This window comes from Odocoileus virginianus, unplaced genomic scaffold, assembly GCF_023699985.2.
Source record: "Odocoileus virginianus isolate 20LAN1187 ecotype Illinois unplaced genomic scaffold, Ovbor_1.2 Unplaced_Scaffold_3, whole genome shotgun sequence".
Classification (NCBI taxonomy): Eukaryota; Metazoa; Chordata; class Mammalia; order Artiodactyla; family Cervidae; genus Odocoileus; species Odocoileus virginianus.
In genome coordinates this window covers 3,982,263-3,988,277 of record NW_027224265.1, presented here as the reverse complement: position 1 = coordinate 3,988,277, position 6,015 = coordinate 3,982,263, and positions in this window count along the sequence as shown.

The window sequence follows — 6,015 nt, the reverse complement described above, 5'->3', positions numbered from 1 at the left end:
AGGGCTTTACAAGTTTTTCAAACTATATTTGCAACACTTACTTGTATGCCTAGATCCTCTAAGTTATTTGCTTATCAGAACCTAGACTGCAATTTACAAAAATATTTTTGCAGTTGTTTGAAGTCTTGATTGACATGAGCTTGGGGTGTTGGGGGGGACCTGAATCCGCAGGTTATATTTTAAGTTTTCCATATTTATGAGAAAATGAGTGTCAGTAATGTCATGCTTTATTGTACAGAGATTACAGTGTACGTAGTGTTAGAATATGGGGCTTCCCAGGAGGTGCAGTGGTAAAGAACCCTGTCAATGCAGGAGATGCTGAGATGAGAGTTCAGGAAGGTCCCCTGGAGAGAGGAATGACAACTCACTCCAGAAGTCTTGCCTGGAGAATACCGTGGACCAGGGAGCCTGCTGGCTGCAGTGGGGGTCGCAAGGATTGGGACACTCGTAGACAACTGAACACACACAGCACACGATGTCACGGCGCTTTGCTTTCCCCGTGAAACTGCCTGTGCCGAGGACTGCACAGTGAGCTCTCCGTAGTTAGGGCACGAGGTAAGCGTAAGAAAGTTTATCTGGAATCAAAACAAGATGGAGTTGTTTCTGGAATAGCCAGTTTTTTGTTTTTTGGATATTTTTTTGAGGGGGGGGGGGGGTAGTTTTAACCCTGAAGGGACTTTTAATATTATCCTGATAAGATTAGAAAACTCCGAAGTGCAGACCAAGCTTAGATCACATAGCATTAGATTACACTTGCTTTAGATTACACAACCGGTTTGGTTGTGAGCACCCCACAGTGGGAAAGTGCAGTGTTCAGGGGTGTAATAATGAAAACCACCTTCTGTGCAGCTGCTGCTTCATTCTCCAAGGATTGTAATATAGTGCAGTATGCCTTACTAAGGCATAGGGAATTCAGCCACAGACCACATAATGAAAGGGAAATACTCAGAAAACAGTACAGCAGGTTTAGTTTTACAAATCACTTTTTCCTTCAAAATTGTTCAGCCTACACTAGATTATTCGCTCTTCCTGAACTTGCATTGTGTTTGTTTTCTGTTTCCTACACAGCCCCTTCAAGTCTTACTTCTCCGCCTAATTCATTTTTTATCTTAAAGATTACCTGAATCTCAGGAGGAGGAGATGCTCTCATAAGAACACAGCGAACTGCCACGCTTAGAGCAGTTACCGCACTTACTACCTTACAAGCATGTGGAACACCATTTCAACATTGTAATATCCCTAAAAATGGGATGTTTTGGGGGCTTTTATTTGGTACCCACTATGTAATACTTAGTACATTGCCTTACACATAATCAGTAATTCATTATATATTGACTATGAAATTAAGTATGGTTTACAAAATGATTTAACTTAAAGCAACAAGTAAAGATTTAATTTTTTATGGCAGAAGATAAAAATGCAACATACAACAGTTTTGATGTCCAATAATTGAGATCATTTCAGTTGATAAAAAAGACCATTGAAAATTGGGCGAAATACAGTATAATGCAGTTCACAAGAATAAAAATATTGATGGCTAATGGAGCATGAAAAGTACTGGACATCACTAGTTATGAAAAGTACAAGTAAAAACTATGAAATGCTGATTATCACCTCTTGCATTATCAGTAGTTAAAAACAACTACCAGTATTGACAACATTCTGGGGAAATAAGTCCTATCATACTCTTGGTGAATGGAATATGAATTAGTACTACATATTTAAGGGACATTTTGGCACTCTATCAAAACCCTTGACATTATAAAGTTTCATTTGTTTATTTTGTTTATTCGCCTATAGAGTGCCTACTGTGTCCTCAGCATTGGAGTAAAGCATAAGCCCTGTTCTGGAACTTCATAATTGGGAGGTAGATTGTCAGGTATGAATTTAAATAATTCTTGAAATTTTGATTTTTTTTAAATAATAGTAAGATACTTGATACCAAATAGTAGATTTACCTCTTTTTTTTTTTCCCCCCCCTTTTTGGTCATGCCACTCAGCTTGTGGGATCTAAGTTCCCTGATTAGGGATTGAAACTGGTTCTCAGCAGTGAGAGGGCCACGTCCTAACCAACTGGCCCGCCAGAGAATTCCCTTTGTTTTCTTATATGATATTGATGAAGGAAAGATAAAGCAGGTATGTATATGAGTATGTTTAGAATCTTGAGTTAGAGGAATCCTTATAAATCAGCTCCCATGGTTCCCTGTATGTTCTCATATGAAGCAGATATACCTGAAACTCATTGGTTATTTACAGTGACACCGTATCCATTTGGAGCTGGATCTATTCTTTACAGAACTCTTCCCTACTGCCTTCCTCCCTGCCTCTTAAAACTGTCTCTTCCCAGTTCTATTATGTACAAAGCATATCTTTTCCCCTTTTCCACCTCAATTCTCCCAAGTCCTCTAATCATGGCAAATCTATTCCTTTTGATTCTTTAACTAATTACTAATTCCTCTCTAACAACCCACTTCCAGTCTGTCAGCAAATCTTGACAACTTTACCAAAAACATGTTCAGAATTCAGCCATTTTTCATCTCTTCTCTGACACTAGCCAAGGCCACCATGATCTTTCATGTGAAATATAATATCCAGCTAATTGGCTTCCTTTTATCTGCTCTGTAGCCAAAACCCCCAAGTTAAAAGTCCTAAGTGATCTAAAGTCCCCATTTCTACAGCTTGCCACCCACATCCGTGTTCATCTGTGTTATTCACACACTGGGCTTGCTTCCATCCCAAGGCTTTCTGCTTACCATGTCCTCCACCTGGAAACGTCCCGCAGACAACCACATTTCTCACTAACATCCTTCAGTTCCTGCTCAACTATCACTTTATGAAGGAAGTGTTCCCCTGAGCTCCCTCTAAAATGACACCTCCTCAGCACTATCTTTCCCCTGCTTAATTTTCCTCCACTGTGTGTTGTATATAGTACCACGTGTCCGTTTCTCCGTGTATACTATAGGTAGTATTAGTTGCTGTAGCTACCCCATGAACATGAGAACATAAGGCTACTGAGGGCAGTCTTCAGTTTTATAGGCAGTACCTGCTGTATAGTACATGCTTTTAAATGTGTTGAATGGAAAGATAGGTCAATATTGTAAACCTCTAATAATTCTAGCTCCTTTCTCTGGATATCCACCACATGTCAATGTCTTTCTTAAACGATCTTAAATCTTTCTTAAACATGATGATCATTGCCCTGGGCCATGCACAGTGCAGTAGAACTGCCAACTCTGAATCTAGGTATTCTGCTTATGTTCATAGAGCGTGTCCTGGCAGTCACTTGGGGTAGGGTGGGCATGAGGGATACTACCATTACAATGTGTAGTTCTTTGTGAAAGAATATGGGTGTCCTTTGCAAAAAAAAACAAAAAGCCTGCAAAGAAGTCTACTGCATTTGAATGTACAGCCACAAGGATCCTTAAAGAAAAAACCAAGAGTTGAATTACTCTAATCAATTACTGGTGTGCTTTTACTGAAGTCACCATTCATGCATACTCAGCACTATGCTAGGCACAGAGGAGAGGATACAAAAATAACATGTAAGTGAAGTGTGTCCCAAAGGTCCTCATTGTCAAAATAATCCACATAAGTAACTACAAATACCTGCTGCGAGTTGGTGAGTACCATAAGAAAGATACTGATTATTGCTCTAGTTGTTCAAGAGGAGACATGAGAGGAAAGCATTTGAGCTAAGACCCTAAGGTAGGATTTGGACATTTTAAATGTCTTTCTAGTATCTAGGCAGAAGGAAAAGCTTAAGCAGAAGAATGGATTTGGTAACCACAAGAAATACTAACTAATACAATCTGGCTGGAAGACATCTGGTAAATGAGAAAAGTAAAGACAAAAGATGAAAAAGGAATTGTAGAACCAGAACATGGAGAATTTTAAGTGCCAGACTGACAAACCTAGTGTGTAGAAAAAAGAGTTACTGAAAGTTTCTGACCAGGAGACATAATCAGTCTGGAGTTTAAAGGATAGTTAGTGTGTATAATAAAGGATCCACACTGGGAAAGGCCAGCACAATAATCCACCCAAAATTATAGTAGAGGCTTGAACAAGTGGAGTAGCAATAGGAATAGAAAGGTGGGGAACCCTAAAAGATACTCTGGAGATTTTTAAAACTTATTTATTGGTTGAAAAGGCTAGAGAATGAAGCAGGGAGATCCAACCAGTCCATCCTAAAGGAGATCAGTCCTGAATATTCATTGAAAGGACTGATGCTGAAACTGAAACTCCAATACTTTGGGCACCTGATGCAAAGAACTGACTCATGGGGAAAAACTTGGATGCTGGGAAAGAGTCAGACACCACTGAGCAACTGAGCTGAACTGAATTGAGAGTGAAATTGGAAAAGTAGACAGTGGTGGATGAGGTTCTTGAACTTTGGTAACCTCGTTGTGGAAATAGAACCTCCAGGAAATGAGAAGCATGTTTGAAAGGAGTTTTACATATGGTATATTTCATTTGTGGTACTAAAAGGTGTTCGAGATTGCTCTCAGTATATGCAATTAGGGAGATGTAGGAGACATCCACAGAGGGGATCAGTCGTGATTTTGGCAGGAGAGTTTAGAGAGGCAATATGAACGTGTGGATATAGCTATATTATATATAGCTATTATATATATATTATAGCTATTATATATATAGCTATATATATAGCTATATTATATACCTATATTATATAGATAGATCCTTGATTATAGATAACATATATATATATATATATATGTATATATATATATATATATATAGGAGGTATATATATCTCCTTGAGGTCTCTGAATGTCAAGAGGAGCTAGAAAAAGAAAATGCTGTCTGAAAAATTTAGGGAAGTGTAATCCACTATGAAATGAAGGAACGTTAAGCTTGTATTTGATTTTTGTTTTTCATTCCTAATATTTGTGAGTTAAAATGGCTGAAATGAGGTATTCAGTAATTAAGAGACTCAACAGGAAATTCAGCAGTAGCCACAGGACTGGAAAAGGTCAGTTTTCATTCCAATCCCAAAGAAAGGCAATGCCAAAGAATGTTCAAACTATCATACAATTGCACTCATTTCACATGCTAGCAAGGTAATGCTCAAAATCCTTCAAGCTAGGCTTCAACAGTACATGAACCAGAACTTCCAGATGTACAAGCTGGATTTAGAAAAGGCAGAAGAACCAGAGGTCAAATTGCCAACATTCGTTGGATCATAGGAATTTTAAAAAAAAATCTGCTTCTTTGACTATGCTAAAGCTTTTGACTGTATAGGTCACAACAAACTGTGGAAAATTCTTAAAGAGATGGGAATACCAGACCACCTTACCTGCCTCCTGAGAAACCTGTATGCAGGTCAAGAAGCAACAGTTAGAACTGGACATGGAACAACAGACTGGTTCAAAATTGGGAAAGGAGTACGTCAAGGCTGTATATTGTCACCCTGCTTATTTAACTTATATGCAGAGTATATCATGTGAAATGCTGGGCTGGATGAAGCACAAGCTGGAGTCAAGATTGCCGGGAAAAATATCAACAACCTCAGATAATACAGATGACACCACCCTTATGGCAGAAGCAAAGAGCAAGTAAAGAGCCTCTTGATGAGGGTGAAAGAAGAGGGTGAAAAAAGCTGACTTTAAACATTCAAAAACTAAGATTATGGCATCTGATCCCATCACTTCATGGCAAATAGAAGGGGGGAAAGTGGAAACAGTGACAGATTTTACTTTCTTGGGCTCCAAAATCACTGCAGACAATGACTGCTGCCACGAAATTAAAAGACACATGCTCCTTGAAAGAGACACCACTTTGCCGACAAAGGTCCGTATAGTCAAAGCTATGTGTTTCCCCAGTAGTTGTGTAAGGATGTGAGAGTTGGACCATAAAGAAGGCTGAGCACCAAAGAATTGATGCTTTCGAACTGTGGTGTTGGAGAAGACTCTTGAGAATCCCTTGGACTGCAAGGAGATCAAACCAGTCAGTCCTAAAGGAAATCAACCCTGAATATTCATTGGAAGGACTGATGCT